General features: G+C 42.7%; 1 protein-coding gene across 15 annotated transcripts in view; it reads right to left on the reverse strand.

Moving 5' to 3' along the window:
• Positions 1–23,169, reverse strand: part of LRRC7 (leucine rich repeat containing 7) — a 345,675-nt gene extending 322,506 nt beyond the window's left edge. For 13 of the 15 annotated variants that reach the window (XR_005583710.1, XM_039484896.1, XM_039484891.1 and 10 more), the window contains exon 1: positions 22,493–23,169. The gene's annotated coding sequence lies outside the window, so the exon portion shown is untranslated. Of the gene's footprint in view, positions 1–22,082 lie in introns of all 15 variants that reach the window. The other 2 variants (XM_039484895.1, XM_039484892.1) reach the window with 1 other exon arrangement.
• Positions 23,170–23,604: the final 435 nt, after the last annotated feature.

Here is a 23,604-nt window from a genome sequence, read left to right on the forward strand (position 1 = left end):
TAAAAAAGTCATTAAACTGATACTACCAAAGTTAGTGGATTGAGGCAATGAAATTAGCAGAAAACCAGTGGAACAAAAAACCCTTTTATGTAGCATTTCTCAAAACCATTCTGGAAGTATAGCCAAACACACACACACACACACACACTCTTATCTACCGGAAATGAGAGTTAAGTATCAAACTATGGAATTAAGTGTGGTTCTTCTAAATAAGGAGTTTGCTAAAAACCAGACTTCTATGCCCGTAGATCTGGCTCTTGAGAACATACTGATGGACCTCCATCTTGCAGTCCTATGCTAGTGCAAGCGTCATGCTTGATGATTCCTACAGTTGCTCTTGCTCTGTCTAAAGTGCCCTATTTCCTCCTGGAAGTGTACACTGCAGCTGTCCCTCTAGAAATAGAAATGAATCTAAATCAACACCCCTCCCATACCAGAATTTAACACTCTCAAAAAAGGAAAAGTTGGGATCCAAAGTCTGTAGCTTTGACCTATACCTATTTTGAAGCTGCCACAATTACATAAAACAAATAGCCTGCCATCTTGCCAAATTCTGCCAACATTAACTAAATGTTCAGTGCCCTCCTGGCAACAGAAGAATTAAGATCCCCTTTCTTTCTAACTGTGACCAAAAGGCTGGGTAAAATGAATGCAAAATTATTTCTTGATCTCTGTGAAACTCCCTTTTCACTTTTTTGAGTAACTTGTGCTTAATAGAAGAATTGGCTCAATGGCCTAGGAGGGAAAATATAGGGAAGACACTAGTTCCATTTAGAGAAGGGATATCAAAATATATAAAGCCAAGTAAAATCTCTTTTGGCAAAATTCTGAGGGACATGCAGGGGAAAGCCACTGATCTGACTGATTCTTAAAATTGCATGCCTATAATCTTATTTTTAAATCACACATATTTTATTGGAAAAACTGATTTTCAAGCACTTGTACTCACAATAGTCAAGGCTGGCATGACAGGGAGTGCAGAAAAACTGCACTATTGCTCCACAGTCTGATTTCTTACCAAAAAAAAATCTTACTGCAAAATAATTGTTAGAAGTATAAAGATGAAAAGTAAGCCAACTTGGGGGAGGGAGAGAGAATGAGCTATTCCTATCTACATATGAAAACCTGGAGGTAAGAAAGAATGAACAGATAGCCCAAAATTGGGGGTGGGGCGGGAGGGGGCTGTTTCAAGAGTTGCACAAGGGACATTGAGTTAATTACAGATGAGCTCCCCATTCCCTTCCAGACTCCTGGCTCTCCCTCTTAAAGGGACTGTGGAGGCTTCTCCAGCCCTCTGGGCCTTATGTATCAAAAGAGTACCATTGTTGTATACCAGCAACCAGATCTGGCGAGCCCAACACCCTTATTTCTTACTCCTAATAGATCTTCCAGTTGTTGTATTTGTCTCCCAATCACACTATTGGATTTGACTAGGGTTTGGGGTATTTTTTTTAATTATTAAGGGGTTTACTGCAATTTTTTTTAATAGTTCATCTAAGCAAAATGTGTTTAGCAGCTTTGGCAAGATCTAACCAAAAGCAAACCCTCTCTATCCTGGCACCTATACCCTCTCCACACTCTCCACTGCCAAGTACTATCCTAATGCAGTTATGAATAACTCATTCTCTATCATGAGTGGCCTGCTTTCTATCCTTGTCCCTTTAACAAAAGGTTAATATAAATTTTTTTGAAAAAGAAATGTTTATTTAAAATTAGGGGGAAGGAGCATTAGAAACCATTTATGTTGGGTAGTGGTTTTATTTTTGAAGTGTCTGATCTTCAAACTGTCATCACTGACCAAACTGCCATTAATGTCAATAGGAGTAGAAGCAGGCTCAAAATGTGCATCTCTGTACTTATAAAACCCAGCATGGGGCAGGAAGACCTTTCAAACAGCAGAAATACTGTATTTCTGCTACACAGATGATATGAATGGATGGGCCAAAATCTGGGAGATACTGAGTAGCTGATGAGTAGCTGCACATCCTGTTGAAGTCAGTGAAGGGTTGCAGCTGCTCATCACTAAGGATTTGACCCCAAAATAGATAGATCATGCTAGATTACTCCACATCTCCCCAGTAAATCTCACAACTGAAGGAGTTGTGGGCACAAGATCCACTGGCTCAAAATGGCATCTTAGAGAAGGAACAGACCATTTTGAATGTCTTTCACCCACTCTGTGACTTTCAATGTAAACCTGGACCAGCTCCATAAGCCCCAAAACAGGTTGGGAATAAGGACTCTGACTCCAACAGAGGAACACCCTTTCAGCTGGTCTCTACTCCATGTCCAGGATTGTACCCTAAATAATTACACACTAGCTGAATGGTTCTCCTACTGTGCTACACAGGGTATTGGTGTTCTGCAGAGCACCTCCCAGTGGCCCATGGAGCTGCTTTGGGCAGAAGGCTGAAGCATCTACCAATAAAGTGAGGCTTCCTGATACCTATAGCCCATTCTAGGATTCCATTGGTGATTCCAGTGGAATTTCTGATCTCTACACTTTAAACAAATAATCCCTGTGTACTCTCTGAAATTACTTCATGTCTTTCATAATCAAGAAAAAATTGGTACAGTAATATATATTCTGCTTTGACCAGATTTGCTGATGATACCCAAACTGGAGGAGTAGTAACACATAGGAGGCCAGAATTAAGTTACAAAATCAGCTAGAGAGAAGAGAATAGCGGAAGCTGCAGGAAGTGAGAGTCCTAATAAACATTAATTTCTCCACCCTATGATACAAAATGTAAGCAAGCAGCCAGACGCATCACCTCAAAATGAATCTTTTTCATCGTGCCTCATTATTGTCTTAAAATTATTTTCTCAAGTACCAAATTAATACAATTGCCACAGCATAGATGCAGAATTGGAGTTGGGAGGGGAGGTGGTCATGAAAGGACCTCTCCTTTAAGAAACAATCCACAATATAAGAAAGTCTGAGAACCACTGTATTAGTGACCCAATGTACTTTAAACATGTTAAAGTGCTATCTGAATAGGAATCTTAGGGTACGTCTACACTACGGGACTATTCCGAATTTGCATAAACCGGTTTTGTAAAACAGATTGTATAAAATCGAGTGCGCGCGGCCACACTAAACACATTAAATCGGTGGTGTGCGTCCACGGTCCAAGGCTAGCATTGACTTCTGGAGCGTTGCACTGTGGGTAGCTATTCCGTAGCTATCCCATAGTTCCCGCAGCCTCCCCCGCCCCTTGGAATTTCCGGGTTGAGATCCCAGTGCCTGATGGGGCAAAAATCATTGTCACGGGTGGTTCTGGGTAAATGTCGTCAGTCACTCCTTCCTCTGGGAAAGCAACGTCAGACAAGCATTTCGCGGCTTTTTTCCCTGGATTGCCCTGGCAGATGCCATAGCATGGCAATCATGGAGCCTGTTTTGCCTTTTGTGACTGTCACCGTATGTGTACTAGATGCCGCTGACAGAGGCGATTCAGCACCGCTACACAGCAGCATGCTTTTGCTTTTGCATGACAGCAGAGATGGTTACCAGCCATACTGTACCATCTACCATACCATAAATTGGTAATAAGATGGGCATGGTTACCAGTCCTTTTGCACTGCGCCATCTGTTGCTGTCATAAGTGCCCCTGGCTGCTCTTAGCCAGGGGCGCAAAAGCCAAAATTGGGAATGACTCCCTGAGTCAATCCCTCATGTTGGGTATCTAAAAATAGAATCAGTCCTGCCTAGAATATGGGCAAGTGTACTAGAGAACCACTGTATCAGAGAGCGCAGCTGCTCTGTGTCAGATCCTGCAGAAATTATGAGCTGTATGCTATTCACAGGGGGTGTGCCTGCAACAACCCCACCTGTTGATTCCGTTCTTCCCCCAGCCTTCCTGGGCTACTGTAGCATTGTCCCCCCACTTGTGTGATGAAGTAATAAAGAATGCAGGAATAAGACACACTGACTTGTTAGTGAGAAATGAGTGGAAGGCAGCCTCCAGCTGCTATGATAGTCCAGACAGGACAGTAAGGAGTGTGGAGCAGAGGAGCCCAGCATCCCTCTGCTAGTCCAGGGGCAATTGAATCTTTTTTTTACACATGAAGGGTGGGGGCTGACAGAGCTCAGCCCCCTGTTGCTATGACGACGATGGTTATCAGCCATACTGTACCATCTACCAGGAAAAATTAGAGCCAGGCACCCTTGATCGACCTCACCGATGCTAGTCTGCATGGTTACCAGTCCTTTTGCACTGCCCCATGTACCAATAGCCTGATGATGACGATGGGTATCAATCTTATTGTACCATCAGCCACCCATGGCGTGGGGGGAGCAAGGATGTTGGTGTTGAGTGCTGCAGCATCGTGTCTATCTGCAGCATTCAGTAAAGATAGGGTGACATGTAAAAGAGTCAAGAGAGGATTGTTTTCCCTTTCACTTCTGGGGGTGGGTGGGGGGGGTGCGTAAATTGCCGAGCTATGCCCTGACCCACCGCGGACACTGTGTTTGACCCTAGAAGCATTTGGAGCTCAGCCAAGAATGCAAATACTTTTTGGAGACTGCAAGAACTGTGGGATAGCTTGAGTCCTCCAGGCCATGAGCGTCCATTTGATTCTTTGGCTTTCCGTTACGCTTGTCACGCAGCAGTGAGCTGAGTCCCTGCTATGGCGTCTGTCTGGAGATTTTTTAAAAATGATTTTGAATTTTGTCTTCCGTAACGGAGCGCTGATAGAACAGATTTGCCTGCCCTTACAGCAATCACATCCGCATGGTCCATGCTGGAGCTCTTTCTTTATTTTGATTTTTAACTGCCTCGCCACATGTGCTGATCGGAGCTCCACGCTGGGCAAACAGGAAATATTCAAAAGTTCGCGGGGCTTTTCCTGTCTACCTGGCCACTACATACGAGTTCAGATTGCTGTCCAGAGCGGTCAGTGGTGCACTGTGGGATACCACCCGGAGGCCAATACCGTCGATCTGCGGCCACACTAACCCTAATCCGATATGGTAATACCGATACTAGCGCTACTCCTCTCGTTAGGGAGGAGTACAGAAACCGGTTTAAAGAGCCCTTTATATCGATATAAAGGGCCTCTTAGTGTGGACGGGTGTGGCGTTAAATCGGTTTAACGCTCCTAAAACCGGTTTAAACGTGTAGTGTAGACCAGGCCTTAGACATGACAACTAATGCCAATCAGAGGCCTGATCTAATGCTCACCGAAATTAGTGGAAAGATTTCCATTTGTTTCAATGGGCTTTGGATCAGATCCTAGTGCTATAAATTGAGCAGCCCTTACACAGAAATGCACCTGAGAAACAGGGCTAATTAAATGTTTTTCAGTATATACAGCTATTTACTATGACATCTCATACAAACTCAGATGAACTGAAAATAGAATAGGGGAGAGGATGTGAGTTGTACAGTGAATTGTTTTGGGGTTTTGCCCCACGAATGGTATTTGTATAAAATTAAAAGAGAGGGAGAGGGAGAGAGAGACTTTCTAAAAATTAAGATATCATGGGCAAGGACTGAATAGAGGATGACAGTTTTATTGCACCTATTTATGTTAAATCTGGTCCACATAAAAATAGCACTGATGATTACAGTGTTGCAGCAGTCCTCTACTTCTGAGAGACAGTCTCATGACTTATTTTTTTAACTTGTCATAGTTTATACATTATCACCATTATAAATGGAAATAATCATTCAACAGCGGTGTATTAATGATTATTTTTTAAAAGTACATTTCCCTATAATTTTCTTAGGAGCATGTATGAAAACGTTTATTCTAAAGAGCTTCCAGAGCACAGATTTTGAACCTCCATAAGGTAACAAGTCAAGCCTTTTGACATTTTAATATTTATATATTTTATGTATCAAATATATCATCATGACTTCTTTCACATATACTCCCATAGGAATATTAAACATGGCTTTGCCAGGAAAGTCTTTCAGTATTTATAAAATTTACTGCAACGTCAAATGTAACCCCAGAAAAAGAACAAAAACAGTTGCATTTTTTGACACAAAACAAAAAATCTTCCTTACAGAATACATACTAACTACTTCTTTATTTAAAAGTGATAAACATTATTACTATTAAACTGACATAGTAAAGAAGTGCCTACTTTGTTTGATGTCCATGACATTCTTATGAAGTTTACCTTCATCCTGGCAGTAGCTCTGAATCACACACATTGCTCAATGGATGACAGTTACAAACCAGTTTGTTACGTACAGCACATGTGTGGTTATACATACAACATATCTGTGCTCTAACATTTCATGCATAAACTAAATGTGTATGCTGTTAAGCATACAATACATACCATCATTAGACAATATCAACATTTAATTTCAGTACTGAAACTTTCATGGGTTGTTCATTTCTGAAAGTAATGGATACAGCTACTGCATTAAATCAGTACTTCCTAATTGGGAATATATTAGTACTACAAGTGAAAAGCATTACAAGTGAGATGCCTTTTGATGACATTTCTTTCTTTGATCTGATTAGCCTCCTTTATTCATAAACAATAATCTAAAGAAAATTGCAAGCATTTTATTATGTAAATTAAAACCCAATTGAGCTACAAGATAATTATTAAAGAAATGAACAAAGCTTGGAAAAATATTAATATTGATCATAAATTGTAGATAAGATGAGTAGAGTTCAAAAAGTAACTCCTTTCCATGGTATACCCATAGGTACGCAATTTTAGAAAATTCACAGATGTACAAATCCATATTATATGTACGTATAACTCTTTGTTTACACTGAAACTCATTTCAGGATGCAATATGCTCCCATTTAAGTGAGAAAGAGCTGTACCCAAATGCAGCAGGGAACAGAATTTGCCCCTGTATGTTATCCATCAGATCTAAGGAAGGCTGTCAGACTGGGAGCATGTATCTAACAGGGTTCTGCAGGGGGTTTATTCTGCGTCTGGTACTATCCAACATTTTCATTAATAACTGGGATAATGGAGCAGAGAGTATAATAAAATTTGCAGGTGACAGCAAGCCTGCAGGGGTTGCAAGCACTTTGGAAGACAGAATTAGAATTCAAACAGATTTTGATAAATTGGAGAATTGGTCTGAAATCAACAGGACAAATTCAATAAAATGCAAAGTACTACACTTTGGAAGGAAAAATGCAAATCCATCAGGGCCAGCTCCAGGGTTTTTGCCACTCCAAGCAATAAAAAAAAAAAAAAAAGCAACGATCACGATCTGCGGGACTTTGGCTCTACCACCGCTGCTTCAGTCTTTGGTGGCAATTCGGTGGCTGGTCCTTCGCTCCGAGAGGGAGTGAGGGACCCGCCGTCGAATTGCCTCCAAAAAGCTGGACGTGCCACCCCTCTCCATTGGCCGCCCCAAGCACCTGCTTGCTGGGCTGGTGCCTGAGCCAGCCCTGAAATCCATGAATACAAAATGGGGAATAGCTGGCTAGGCAGTAGTACTGCTGAAAAGAATCTGGGGATTATAGTGGATCACAAATTGAACATAAACCAATAATGTGATGCAGCAGTGAAAAAGCCTAATATACTGGGGCATATTAATAGAAGTGTCTTATATAAGACAAGTATCAGAGGAGTAGCCGTGTTAGTCTGGATCTGTAAAAAACGACAAAGTCCTATGGCACCTTATAGACTAACAGATGCATGACATGGGTATTCGTCAGTCTAGCATCTGTTAGTCTATAAGGTGCCACAGGACTTTGACGAAGTGGGTATTCACCCACGAAAGCTTATGCTCCAATACGTCTGTTAGTCTATAAGGTGCCACAGGACTCTGTCACTTTATATAAGACACAGGAGGTAATTGTCTTGCTCTACTCAACACTAGCCAAATACTTGTAAAGAATGTTCTAGGTTTACTTGGTCCTGCCTCAGTGTGTTGGGGGCAGAGGGATGAACTTCCAGCCCTACATTTTTATAGTTCTATAACTGTGTTCCTCATGTAAATCAGACTGGATTCCGTGATGATCCCAGAATGATCATGACAATTCTACAACATGAATATTTTAGGCCCACAGAGGTTCAAGAAATTCCATGAGGTGAACCTGAGGGACCAAAATGTTTTCCTATATGTTGGGGCAGAAAAGAGGGATGGAGGAGGTGAGGACGGAAGAATGAGGTTTGGGGACAACTAGGGAGACACAGGCTGTGGCTTTCAAATCAAGTAAATCTAGTGGATCCAGAAGGAACTCTAGATTCAACTTTGTTGGTTTTCCCTTCTAAGTACTTTTCAGCCTCACTAGCTGCATCTTCCAGTCCCACAGCAGATCCCTGTATTAACATTTCCAATTACATCTGTGCAAACTCTCCTTCTCTGAAAGGTGCAGATGTGTAACAGAAGTTGAAAGGTATCATTAACTTTCACACAGATACACATCTAATCCCCAGGGAAGCATGCTATGGAGAGCACTGGCCTCCTCACCATGCTCCAGCAGTGCAGTCTCCCACTCCAGAGCTCTGACCATATAGTGAACTTCCATCAGTTTTCAGTTACATCATCCAGGCCTCACTTGCAAGTATCACACATTTAGAAAGCAACAGAGTGCTGGCCCTTAACATTCCTCCTGTATACAAGATGGAAGTGTTTTTAGGGTTGAAATCTGTTTTAGTCACTGGAATTCACCCTGCAGGATTGGAGGTCAAGACTGTATGCTGTCTTTACAATAATTTAAACATGTTTTCATATGACATGTCAGAGGTTATCATAATCATAGAAATAAGAGGTAAAATCACTGCAGTGTCAGATCATTTAGTGCATCCACTGCAGTTCTGGTGTTTTGTCCATATTCTAGTTATAACGTCTCAGAAATGGAGACTCAGACATAGTTTTAGAAGGCAATTTCACATCTCAACATCACGATCCTTTTTGTGATACACAACCTAATTTTTTCTGTTCTTAGTCTCAACTCTTTACTCTTGATTATTTCCCCATAGATGACCCTAAAGAATGCTTGATCCTCAGTGCTATACTCTTCATATTCTTGTAGTCAATTATGTCTTTCCTTAGTCAGTGCTGACTACATATCACCACAAAAAACACTAGTTGGTCCAATAAAAGATATTCCCTCACCCACCTTGTCTCTCTCAAATATCAGTCATTTACTTCACCAGACATACTGTGTGACATGAAAACGAAGCTTCTGGTATTACACAAGACAACATGTCATGCAATATGTCACTTTATCAAGATATACAAAAATCTTAGCTTGTCCTACAGTACTCAGTTGGATGTACGGTCAAGAGACCACACATTTGAAATGTCAAAGAGGCTGTACTCCAGGAACGGTACCTACCTCCAACCTAGAGAGAAAAAAGTAGATAAGAGTCACAATTCAAGGCCACAATAGGCAGAGGGCTCCCTTATTGACTTCAATTTAGATGGCTACACCTATTGGTATCTGTCCTCGGGTGTGTCCGTGCCTTGTCATGGTGGGATGCTTGAGTGCTCTAATGATCCCCAGAATCTGTGTCTGTGGGGGCTTTTTGCATCTGGTAGGTTCAACCATGCTGGATTGGTCTGTGGAGGAGGGGCCAGACAAAACAAACACCCTGGTCCTCCAGGTTGAGGATTAGGCACAGGGCTAACAACCCTGTCCCATAAAAAACAAAATATGTTACAGAAACAGTGATGGAGCAGTTGATCATTAGTGTGTGTGATGGCCTTCAGGAGTCAATGACCTGTATGACTGCCAGTGGTGAAAGCCAAAAGGAAGCCACTGGCATGAGGACTGAAGTGATCAACACCAAGAAAAAAACAAACTTGTTTTTTGGAACGTACGGACAATGTATGAAACAGGGAAGCTAGCTCAGGGCACAACAGAGATGAGATGTTACAGCTTACACATACTGGGTGTCAGTGAGAGCAGATGGACAGGATCAGGAAGATTAACAACAGCCTCAGGAGAAACTTTGCTGTATTCTGGATGGGATGATGGACAACACCATGAGGGTGTTGCCATCCTTTTGAGGAAGGGAGTGGAACATTCCCTGCTTGAATGGAAGTCCATCGGCAGCAGACTAATGAGAAGCAAACTGAAAGGGAAATACAATAATATCACCCTGATTCAGTGCTATCCTCCAACAAATGACAGTGATGAAGTAGTAAAGGACAAATTCTACCTTGCACTACAGGCAGAGTTAGAGAGAGTATCATGCCATAACCTAACTATTGTCATGGGAGACCTGAATGCCAAGGTCCGTAAGGACAACACAAACAACAATAGAGCAATGGGAAGACATTGGTGTGGCATGGAGAGAGGCTTGTTGATTTCTGTAATATGAATGACCTAGTCATCAGTGGAACCCTATTTCACCACAAGCTGACATGGTGTTCTCCAAATGGCAGAGATAAAGAACCAGATCAACCATATGATGATCAAAAGCAAATGGTGACGCTCACTGACAGATGTGAAAGTGAGAAGAGGTGCAGATGTTGGCAGCGACCACTACCTTGTGGCAGCCTCCATTAAGCTAAAACTGAGAAACGTGGGTCCACCAAACAAGAGACATAGACTTTATGACATTGACAAACTAAAGTCCCCTGAAATACAGAAAGCCTTCACTCTGCAGTTAAAGAACAGGTTTCAGGCACTTACAGACCTTGATGAAGAGGAGGGGAATGCAGATGAGGAGATTAATAAGAAGTGGGGCAAAGTAACAGCAATTTATAAACAGAGCAGTGAAACCTATCGAGGCTACAGGCAGAAGAGAATGGAGGAGTGGATTACACCCAGCACATGGAACACCATAGAAACCAGATGACCCCTGAAGAAAAACGTTTTAAGAGGCAAAATCCCAGAAGCTAAAGGACAAATACCACGAGAAGTATAGCAAGGCACACCAGGAGGTCAAATACCTTGTGAGAGTGAACAACATTATATTGATAATCTGGCAACACAAGCAGAGGATGCAGCTGCTCGTGGTGAACAAGGAACAGTCTACAAAATGACACTGCTTATCAGTGGTAAATAGCAGACACCAACACACACTCTTATCAGGGACAAACAAGACCACCTACTAACAACAGAAAAAGAACAAGAAATATGCTGGACAGAGCATTTCAAAGAATTGCTGAACAGAGAGCCACCTAAAGTGGAAGCAAACATCCAGGAGGCAGAAGAAGATCTTGATATCAACACAGACACCCTATCTAAGTAAGAGATCATTCAAGCCATCAAATCTTTAAAAAATGGGAAAGCTCCTGGCAAGGATAACTTGAATGCGGAATTGTTCAAGGTAAATCCTGAGTTAGCAGCATCTATCCTGGAGCCTCTATTTACATCAGTCTGGGAAAGGGAAAAAGTGCCTGATGAGTGGACCAATGGGTTTATAGTTATGATACCAAAGAAAGGAACTCTTAGTGATTGTAATAACTGGCATGATATCACACTTTTATCTATGCCAAGCAAAGTATTGTGTAAGATCATAGTCCAGCGTACATCAGAGGCAATTGATAGCATTCTCAGAAAACAGCAAGCTGGTTTTTGGAAAGGGCGTGGATGCACAGACCAGATCTTCACTCTATGAAACATAACAGAACAATGCTTAAAATGGCAACAGCAGCTCTACATAAACTTAATAGACTTTGAGAAGGCTTTTGATAGCATTCCATATAATCATCATCAAAAGCTTTTATTTCAACTTTACATGCAATGTTAATTACAGTGAGGTCAGTTTTGAAGTCAAAACAGGAATACGTCAGGGGTGTGTCATGTCTCCAATCCTCTTCAACATTGCCATTGACTTGGTAATGTGCCGTACAACAGAAGATATGCCTAGAGGCATTAAATGGACACCCTTCTCATTCCTTGAAGACCTAGACTTCGCAGATGTTCTCGCTCGCCTATCACATACCCAACACCATATACACGAAAACAATTTGACTCAACACATTCAGCCAGAAAATTGGACTGAAAATCAATTGCAATAAGACAGATATCATGACCTTTAATATTACCTCACCATCACCAGTATGGATAGAGGATTATGTTCTCATCAATGTAGAAACATTCACATATTTGGGCAGCACCATCAGCCAGCATGGTGGAACAAGCCAGGACATCCAGAACAAAATCAATGAAGCCAGGAACACCTTCAGGAGCTTAAATACAGTCTGGAAATCATCAAAATACAACACCAAAACCAAACTCAAGATTTATCAGAGCTGCAAACTTTCAACATTCCTTTATAGTACAGAATGCTGGGGAATGAGAAAGTATGACATGTCCAAACTGTCTTCATTCCATACAACCTGCCTCAGAAAAATCCTCCGTAACTTTTGGCCCAGAACAATCTCAAACCAAGATCTATTAACACAGGGCAGCCAAGAGGATATGAGCACCATCATTGCCAGGAGGCGCTGGAGATGGACTGGCCATGTGCTTTGGACGGAAACTGATTCCATTACCAGAGCAGCAATAAGATGGACACCTGAAGGCAAACGAAAAAGAGGCCGCCCAAAAACAACATGGCGAAGAACTGTGGAAGCTGAGCTGTAAAACCTGGGGCACAGCTGGGGAACCATTGAAAAACTTGCCAGAAACAGACAGGAGTGGAGGAGCTTTGTCACTGCCCTAAACACCAGAGACATAATGGGAACATGATGATGATGACCTATTGGTATCTGAGCATCATTTCTCCCAATGATAGTAACCTGTACAATATGTATGACTTAGTAGGTCATATTGTAAGCTATTTTCCGCAGCAAAAAAATGAAGAACATTTCACATCTGATTCATAACAAACATATAGCACACAGCTCATCAGGAAGATTAAACTGCAAAATAGCTGCAGTAGAGAACATTCATGGGTATGAGAAAAAAATCTTTTGCCATATAAGGACTGTGAAAAAATTTCCCATTTTAAAAAAATGTGTGGGATCATATTCACAGACATAGAAATATGTTCTGTTCCCTAACACCCACAAGCCCTAGAACATTAGGCTGAAGTGCTGGCATGAATAAAAACCGTTCATTAAGCAAAAAAACCTCACAGATTAGAACACTGTTGAAAACCACCAATTTAGTACTCAGCTTCCTTTCAAATTTAATATTTTTTATTGTAATGAAAGTTACAGTTTGATTATGACCAAAAAAGTGGAAATGCATGTCATATGAACAATACAAATTATCAAGCACAGAGTCAAAATTAAATACAAAGACAAACAAAATTCTGTCACCTACCACATAACATCAGCAGAAACTACCATAACTATAATATGGAAATGGCTCACCATGCAGTAAAAAGGCAACTTTCTCCCTCTTCATTACCTAAGCAATCAGTACTTTCAACTATTCCAGCCTCCAAGACTATCTTTATAACTAGGTGACAAAGAGTCCTGTGGCACCTTATAGACTAACAGATGTACTGGAGCATAAGCTTTCATGGGTGAATACCCACTTTGTCAGACGCATGTGGTGGAAATTTCCAGGGGCAGGTATAAATATGCAGGCAAGAATCAGTCTAGAGATAACGAGGTTAGTTCAATCAGGGAGGATGAGGCCCTCTTCTAGCAGTTGAGGTGTGAACACCAAGGGAAGAGAAACTGCTTTTGTAGTTGGCTAGCCATTCACAGTCTTTGTTTAATCGTGAGCTGATGGTGCCAAATTTGCAAATGAACTGAAGTTCAGCAGTTTCTCTTCGGAGTCTGGTCCTGAAGTTTTTTTTGCTGCAGGATGGATACCTTTACATCTGCTATTCTGTGTCTAGGGAGTTTGAAGTGTTCTCCCACAGGTTTTTGTATATTGCCATTCCTCGATATCTCTAGACTGATTCTTGCCTGCATATTTATACCTGCCCCTGGAAATTTCCACCACATGCATCTGACTCTTTGTTGCCTTTTACAGATCCAGACTAACACGGCTACCTCTCTGATACTTTATAATTAGGTAGGCACCTATGTCTCCCTTCTATCATAGTTCTGTACCTGTCAAACTGCCCTTTTATTGTTGTTTAATTATTAAGGAGGTCAATAAATGTTTGCAAGGTGTTTTACACAAATGAAAACAGTGCCTGTCTGAAGTAGACAAACACAGAAAATGAAAACAGGAAAGATGGGGTCGGGCAAGATCTTGAATATATAGTACTTGAAGCTTGACTGAATTTTTTTTTTTAAATCTGAGAATAAGGTGAGGTAAGAGAAATAAAGAGTATTAGAGGGTTCAGTTTCTGGCTCTGTCAAAAGTTTCCTACATGACCTCAAGCAAGTCACTTAAGGGCCTGAGCCAAAGTCCACTGAAGTCAATAGAGAGAATCTCAACAACTTCAATGGGCTTCACATGAAACCTTTGAACTGTGCTTCAGTTCCTCATTTGCAAAAAGGGGATAATATGTCCCCTCTCCCTGCCTTTGTCTGTTTCACCTATTTAGAATATTAAGTCTTCAAGCAGCTTCTCTCTCTTACTAGGAGTTCCATTTGGTACCTTGAAAAAAACAGTAACATACTCATCACTTGAGCCTCTAGATGCTATCATAATATAATAATAAATTAGTACCACAGTGGCCAGTCTGTAATTTATCACACACTACATTTTAATTAAACTAATGTACTAATGCTTGGGTTCTTTAATATATTACTTATTTTTATAATATTCTTCCATAATACTCTGTGGCATGCCACTTTTCTTACAGATATCAAATATGCCATTTGAATTCACCAACATTCTAATAAAATTAATTATAGTAGCAGAGAAACAAAAACAAAAAGAAGTATTTAAGTAAAATTTTAACAGATCAGGCTGTAAACTATAAAATAGATTAATGTAGACTGAAGTTCTAAATTAAATCATAGAATCATAGAAGATTAGGGTTGGAAGAGGCCTCAGGAGGTCATCTAGTCCAACCCCTGCTCAAAGCAGGACCAACACCAACTAAACCATCCCAGCCAGGACTTTATCGAGCTGGGCCTTTAAAATCTTTAAGGATGGAGATTCCACCACCTCCCTAGGTAACCCATTCCAGTGCTTCACCACCCTCCTAGTGAAATAGTGTTTTCTAATATCCAACCTAGACCTCCTCCACTGCAACTTGAGACCATTGCTCCTTTTTCTGTCACCTGCCACTGCTGAGAACAGCCTAGTTCCATTCTCTTTGGAGCCCCCTTTCAGGTAGTTGAAGGCTGCTATCAAATCCCCCCTCACTCTTCTCTTCTGCAGACTAAGTAAGCCCAGTTCCTTCAGCCTCTCCTCATATGTCATGTGCCCCAGCCCCCTGATCATTTTTGTTGCACTCCGCTGGACTCTGTCCAATTTGTCCACATCCCTTCTGTAGTAGGGGGCCCAAAACTGGACACAATACTCCAGATGTGGCCTCACCATGGCGAATAGAGGGGAATAATCACTTCCCTCAATCTGCTTGCAATGCTCCTACGAATGTAGCCCAATATGCCATTAGCCTTCTTGGCAACACGGGCACACTGTTGACTCATATCCAGCTTCTCATCCACTGTAATCCCCAGGTTCTTTTCTGCAGAACTGCTGCTTATCCAGTTGGTCCCCAGCCTGTAGTGGTGCATGGGATTCTTCCGTCCTAAGTGCAGGACTCTACACTTGTCTTTGTTCTGCCTCATCAGATTTCTTTTGGCCCAATCCTCTAATTTGTCTAGGTCACTCTGGATCCTATTCCTACCCTCCAGCGTATCTACCTCTCCCCCCAGCTTAGTGTCATCCACGAACTTGCTGAGGGTGCAATCCATCCCATCATTAATGAAGATGTTGAATAAAACCAGCCCGAGGACTGTCCCTTTGGGTACTCCGCTTGATACAGGCTGCCACCTAGACATCGAGCCATTGATCATTATCCATTGAGCCCAACAATCTAGCCAGATTTCTATCACCTTATAGTCCATTCATCCAATCCATACTTTTTTAACTTGCTGACAAGAATACTGTGGGATACCGTATCAAAGGCATTCTAAAGTCAAGATATATCACACTCACTGCTTTCCCCATATCCACAGAGCCAGTTTTATCATCTTAAAAGGCAATCAGGTTGGTCAGGCATGACTTGCCCTTGGTGAATCCATGTTGACTATTCCTGATCACCTTACTCTCCTCCAAGTGTTTCAAAAAGGGTCCCTTGAAGACCTGCTCCATGATTTTTCCAGGGACTTATCCTCTGCCTTTGACTTGTGCCTCAACTCCATGAGCTGAAGTCAGGAGGCCACATGCTGCTCAGTTACACAGCTGTAAATCCAGAGTAATAGCTACAGAATTAACAGAATTACTCAGAATTTACATCAACGTAACTGGGCAGAATGTCTTATGTCAGACTTGCCTTTCAATTTCCAAGTTTGTGAATTTGTATTTAAAATACACTTTTAAAAAAAACCCAAATTATACAGCTGCAGCAGTGAAACCTTGAAGGGAAAAACAGCACTTGAGCAGTGGCAGATTTAGATTTAGAGTTAGTGGGGCCCAGCTTCATTTTCAGGACTCCCCCTGTGAAGTGAAGTAAATGAAAATAAAGTGAGGTACCTTGATTGGGGCAGGGGGTTGCAGTGCAGTAGGGGGTGCAGGCTCTGGGCTGGGGCAGGGAGCTGGGAGGTAGGGGGGCGGTGCTTACCTCAGGCAGCATGGCTTCCAAAGTGACTGGCATACACACCCGTCCGGCAGCGGCTCCTAGGTAGGGGTAGGGGGAAGACAACCGGGGGGGGTCTCCGTGCACCACTGCCCGCAGGTGCCGCCCCTGCAGATCCCATTGGCCACAGTTCCTGGCCACTGGGAGCTGCAGAGTCAGCGCTTGGAGCAGGGAAGCACACGGAGACAGACAAACAGACAGACAGACAGACACACACACACCAGGGGCCACCGGGATATGCAGGCCGCTTCCAGGAGTGAAGCGGCGTGGAGGGAGGGAGGCAGAGTGGGCAGGGAGCCGCCTTAGCCCTGCTGCTGGCATATCTCTGTGCGCCCCTTTGGGGGAGGTGGGCAGCGGGTCTCCTTTATCCTTTTTTTTTTTAGAAAAAGCTATCCTTTTTCTAAGCACAATGGAAGACTGTGGTAATCTCAGAAGAAATTACTGGTAAGTAACTTTGTAATAACTTCCACACTACCTTCTGTAGTGAAGGCCACATTCTGCCACAGAGAATGGCATCATTGTAGTACCATTACCAGATATGAAGATGCACATCTTCTGTGTGGGATGGAGTCCTGCTCAGTGAAGTTTACGCTGCTGTGGCATGTAGGGTGTGTTGCATCAGGGCAGGACACACACAAACCATCCAAGATGTTGCACACACCTGAGAGTGGATGTTTGCATGGTTTAAAAATAAAATAAAAACAAAAAACCAAAGTATTATATGCCAAGTGTTGGTGAAGGGTGAAAACTCAAATGGATCTAAAAGGAAATTTCCTGTAATTATTACAATTACAGGAAAATGAACCCTCTTTGTGCATATCAAGATTACATGGTCATCAACTTAAATTCATTCAGATCTTAAAATACAGGATATGTTTGAAAACAAAGTAGCTTCCTTTTGTTGGAATCACATGAAAGAAAATTACTAGGGCTGTCAATTAATTACAGTTAACTCATGTGATTAACAAAAAAATTAATCGTGATTAATCGTAGTTTTAATCACACTGTTAAACAATAGAATACCAACTGAAATTTATTAAATATTTTGAATGTTTTCTACATTCTCATGTATATTCTATTCTGTGTTGTAATTGAAATCAAAGTGTATATTATTTATTACAACATATTTGCACTGTAAAAACAAAATAAATAGTATTTTTCAATTCACCTCATACAAGTACTGTAGTGCAATCTCTGTCCTGAAAGTGCAACTTACAAATGTAGATATAACTGCACTCAAAAACAAAACAATGTAAAACTTCAGAGCCTACAAGTCCATTCAGTCCTACCTTTTGTTCAGCCAATTGCAAAGACAAATGAGTTTGTTTACATTTAAAGGAGATAATGCTGCCCTCTTCTTATTTACAATGTCATCAGAAAGCGAGAACACACGTTCGCATGGCACTTTTGTAGTTGGCATTGCAAGATATTTATGCGTCAGATATGCTAAACATTTGTATGCCCCTTAATGCTTCAGCCACCATTCCAGAGGGTATGCTTCCTGCTGATGACACTTGTTAAAGAAATAATACATTAATTAAATTTGTGACTGAACTCCTTGGGGGAGAATTGTATGTCCCCTGCTCTGTTTCACCCGCATTCAGCCATATATTTCATGTTATAGCTGTCTCAGATGACCCACCACATGTTATTCATTTTAAGAACACTTTCAGTGCAGATTTCACAAAACACAGAGACAGTAACAATGTGAGATTTCTAAGGCTACATACAGCACTCGACCCAAGGTTTAAGAATCTGAAGTGCCTTCCAAAATCTGAGAGGGACGAGGTGTAAACTACAGAACACGAACCACCAAAGAAGAAAATCAACCTTCTGTTGGTGGCATCTGACTCAGATGACGAAAAGGAACATGCGGTCCACACTGCTTTGGATTATTATCAAGCAGAACCTGTCATCAGCATGGATGCATGTCCTCTGGAATGGTGGCTGAAGCATGAAGAGACATATGAATCTTTAGCACATCTGGCACGTAAATATGCAATGCCGGCTACAACAGTGCTATGAGAATGCCTGTTCTCACTTTCAGGTGACATTGTAAACAAGAAGCGGACAGTATTATCTCCTGCAAATGTAAATAAACTTGTTTGACTGAGTGATTGGCTGAACAAGAAGTAGGACTGAGTGGACTTGCAGGCTCTAAACTTTTACATTGTTTTATTTTTTAACCCAGTTTTTTTGTGCATAATTCTACATTTGTAAGTTGCACTTTCATAATAAAGAGATTGCACTACAGTACTTATATTAGGTGAATTGAAAAATACTATTTCTTTTGTTTTTTTACAGTGCAAATACTTGTAATCAAAAATAAATATAAAGTGAGCACTGTACACTTTGTATGCCGTGTTGTAATTGAAATCAGTATATTTGAAAATGCAGAAAACATTCAAAAATATTTAAATAAATGGTATTCTATTATTGTTTAACAGTGCGATTAATTGTGTGATTAATTTTAATCGTGTGACAGCCCTAAAAATTACTCTACTTTTCTCTTTCCTTTTCATTAAAAGAAAATAAAAAATAGTGTGAAACCAAAATTTATTTATAAGAAAATTAAACTTAAAATTTGTGAAAATAGATCAGTTTTTCAACACACTTTATTCCCTTATTTATTGATATATGTACTGAAATTAATTTGATAGGTTAGTGTTTGTATTTCTTTAAGAAGGTGCTGCTATTTCTGAAACAGAATATGTTCAGTAACATTTGATGTAGGAGTTGCCATGGTAAGTATACATGTCTTGTTGAATTCTAGATGAATAGATGCATAAAACAAACACTCACATAGCTAGTCTTTGCAAGTTACTTTCCTTGTCTGATCATTTAAAGTTAGTGTTAAAATGCAATTTATATAGTTCAAATTACAGTCTTCTGCACATTAAAACTATCCAGAACAGTTCAAATTAAAAATAGGAATAAAACTGGGATAAATAAAAATAGGAATAAAGCTTTTTAGCTGAAAGTTATGGAATAAGAGAATTAAGCATTTTGCCATGGGAACAGGCATGTTAAAATTCCCAAGATAAAACTACCACCTACCTCCCCACCTCAGGGAACTTTTAATAATACTTCCACTGTTGTTATAACCTTTCACTAGCCCTGCCTCACAGAAAAAAAACCTAACTCAACCAGACTACTCCTTAAAATACAACAAAAGCCTGATTCTGCTTTCATTTGCCCCAGGGTAAAATAGGAATGCCCCACCTCCCATTTAAGCAAATGGTGCTATGCCAGTATTAGAGGGAGAAGATCCAAGCCCATTGAACCAGCATGTAGGCCCCCATCCTGCTCCCACTGAAATCAGTGGAGTTTTGCTACTGATTTTAATAGGACTAGGACCTGGTGCATACTTATTCTCAACCTCCTGGAGTTGTAAGAAACCAAGTGTTTCAGTGAACTTATATCCCTAACACACCAAGCTTCCCCAAATTGGTTACTGTTTAAAAGTACCATGCTTTAGAATAGAGGTGAGGGAAGTCAAGGCATACAGGGAATAAATTAAGCCCATCTTTCTGGAAAGGTGGCAATATTAGTATTTCAAAATGACTGTATCAGTATTTGTTTCTAATCATTAGAAGTTCAGCAGAAGTTAAGATATGAAGATTGGAAAGGGCACAGACCTTTCCAGGAGGATTGCTAAGCTTAATATCTTATTTCAGAGGGTCAAGAGGTGGTGACAATGAAAATACACCATCTCTGCAAAAATACATTTTACCCTATAAACTTACCCTTTTTAAATGCATTCTGGGGGAGAAAAGGATACATACACTGTCTATTCATAGGCTTGGTCAGAAACAAAATAACTCCCAAGGTCTTCCCTGACTGAGGTATCAGGTGTTTTACTTTCGTTTTAATATACCCAGTAAAGCATTTAACTGTGTCCAGAAAGTTGGCTTTGATAGCCCCTTACCGTCCGTTCCTTAGTAAGAACACTGGAAATACTGAACCAATTGTTATGGCCTACAGAGATCTTACAAGCCCCACAGGGATTTATTCTGATCTTATTTACATAGGTGTATGTTAAGAGTAACTCATGGTTCAAATTCTTCCCTGATGTTACAGTATTCACTGAGCCAAATGCATTCCCCAGTGTAACTGACAGTGAAGTTCCACTGATGTAAGTTAACACTCCCTCCCCCCCCCCAGTATCTTTATCTAAATCTTGAGCAACCCCAAGCACACTGTCAGCATAACGTTGGAATGATGATTAGGAAGGAATCAAGAAGTGAAGTTGGATTATATATAATCAGTCTCTTTACTGATGTTCCTAAAGAAGACATGCCTGAATCAAGAATCATATGGCTCTAGAATCAGAAAATAATTTAATTGGTGGGATGAGGTGAGATGCAAGTTGGGTGATAAAGATTTCCAATATTTTGACTTGATCGTAATGAAGCAACATGGTAAACAATTTTTATATTAAAAATAAAAAACATTTTCACAACACAGCAACTACAAAAAAGGGCTGTCTTTGAAATAGCACTTCAGACTCCTTGAGGTTCCTGAGATCACATATGTGATCACCACTGTAAGGCAATTTCCTCATTAAAAAATACCCACCTTACTGTGCCAACATTTTTGCCTTTCCCTCCCTCCCACCCTATTCTTCTCCTGTAGTACTAAAATAAATGCCCTTTCCTCTGTCTAGGGGTGGAAACAGAAGGAAGCAGCAGTGGAATTTCAGAACAGAGAGCTCATCAGCTTCTGCACATGGAACACAAAGGCAGTTTGGAATCACTGAAAATGGACCTTTTATGCCTTGGGGGGAAAAATACACACACACACACATATATATATATATATATATATATATATATATATATATATATATATACACACACACACACACTCCTTTTCCTTCTCCAAACAAGAATGTGCTTAATGAATCTGCCTGTTTCCCCCACAGTCACGATCAAGCAGGATCTTAAGAAAAGAGGCATGGAGAGCGGCAGCAAATTTCCCTCTCCACAAGTGTCAGTGGTGACTGCAGCCAGGGAAGAGCTTCCATTACCGATTGACTCCCCCCGCCGCCGCCGCCGCCTCCTCCCCCGCAAGAGACTGCCCAGCATTTCCTTTCCATGCTGAGCCCAAAAGGGGCAACCCCGCTCGGGAGCAGGATCGTCCCTTCCACCCTCTCCCTACTCTCTGCACATGGGGTTTTTGGGGGGAGGGGTAAAGCGTTACTGGGGGTGCACACTAGCAGAGGTATTCACAGCCATCCTTCCTTGCAGTAGCTGCTTTCCTAACGCGATTTAATCTGGTAGGTACCATCACACCCAAGGACACCGCTTCCCTTCCATCCCACCATCCCCGCAACCGGCAGCAGCACACCCAGCGGGCAGCGAAGCCACAAGGAGCTGCTCCCTCCAGGATCACCGCTGCCCATGCAGGAGACTGGAGCGTTGTGCGCTGCTGCTTGCATGTCGCTGGTACACCCCCACACACGCCTCCACAAGGGGAGCAGCAGCTGCCCCTTCCTCCAAGGCAGCAGGCACATACTCACATTGCAGAGTGGAGGAACTGTCCATCAGTCTCCGCTGCCCGGAGATAAGCAGCTGGAATGGTTATTCCTAAGGTTTTGGGTCCGTTGTTTGGGGGGGGGGGAAGGAGCTAGAGAAAAGGGGAGGGGGAGTTTTTTCGTGGGAGATCCCTCGCTAAACCATGATGTAAATGCCCTTCAGATGAACAGCTGGATATTTCCCCACGAGGCAGAGAGTAACGCCAGGGAAGCTCTGGAGCACAGGCACCGTGTCAGCTGAAGTCTCTCTCCTTTCCCACCCCACAGACCGACCAGCAACCAACCAACCAAAAAAAAAAAAGAATAAAAATCTTCATCCAATAAATCCCTGGGAAGAGAAGGCGAGAGGAGACACACGCACACAGAGGGGCCAGGCTGCCCCCGCCCCACAGTACCTGTCAGTGGGGGGTGTAGAAGTGGGCCTCCACAAGGGCATGCGGGGAGATCCTCTTCGGCTCCCGCATGGAGCGGGTTTGGGAGGTTAAGGCGCGGGGAGGCCGAGACCCGCGAGATGATCAGGACCCCTGGAGCCGCTGCGTGTCTTTCTCGGCCCTCCTCAGTGCAGCAGCTTCATTCACTCGCAGGTGCAGTCGTTGCAGACGAGGAGATGCATGTGGCTACTCCTGCCAAGCTCGCCAACCTGCCCCCCCCCTTCTCGTAACGCCGCCGGGGGTCACCGCGGCTGGACAGCGACAGACGTTGGCGGGCGGTTCACAGGGACCAGCAAAACCACCTCGATAGGAAACCACCGTGTACGGCAGCGCTCTTCCCGCGGCAGGCGGGCTGCGGGACCCTGCGCCCGGCACAGCCCGGGAGGAGCGGGCAAAGCAGCAGGCGCTGGCTTGAGGGAGCAGTGCCCAGAGCCAGCTCTCCGGCGCAGGAGGTGCACGGGCGGCAGCAGCCTCCTGCCAGGGCTGAGTCAACGGGAGAAGCCCCAGTGCTCAGCAGCTGTCGCCGCCAGCCCCTCCCGCCCCCACAAGATCCGCGTCAGAGCTCGAGCGGCTGCCGTTGCTCTAACGGGCAGGCTGCGCCCGCCTCCTCGCGCGCGTTTAGCCCGAGGCTGCGCTGGGAGAAGAGGGTTTGCACGCGACCCCCTCCCGCCCCCAGCCCGGCCAGGCTCCTGCACCCCAGCCCCTGCCCGTCCCCTCCCTCCACCCAGCCCTGTTGCGTCCTCCCACAGCCCCTCCTCGCTGCTGTCTCCTCCCATTCTCTCCCCATATACTGCTTCCCCCAATCGTTCCCCCGACCCACACACCCCACTGCTTCTCGCCCACTAGCGCCTCCTCACCTGTGTACACGGGTTGCTTCCTCTCACCCTGCGTCGCCCAGGGGTCCTATCCTCAACCCGCCTTTACTACGGCTACTACTTCCTCTCACCCCCCACATCTCCGCTGTATGCCTCCTTCCCTCAATGTGCTCCTGCTCACCCTCCTCTCACTGCTGCCTCCCACATTGCTCTCCCCCTCCCTTCAAACCTCACACCTTTGCTGGTGCATCCTTCCCTCCA

The sequence above is a fragment of the Mauremys reevesii genome, linkage group 8 (genome assembly GCF_016161935.1).
Source record: "Mauremys reevesii isolate NIE-2019 linkage group 8, ASM1616193v1, whole genome shotgun sequence".
NCBI classification, from domain to species: domain Eukaryota; kingdom Metazoa; phylum Chordata; order Testudines; family Geoemydidae; genus Mauremys; species Mauremys reevesii.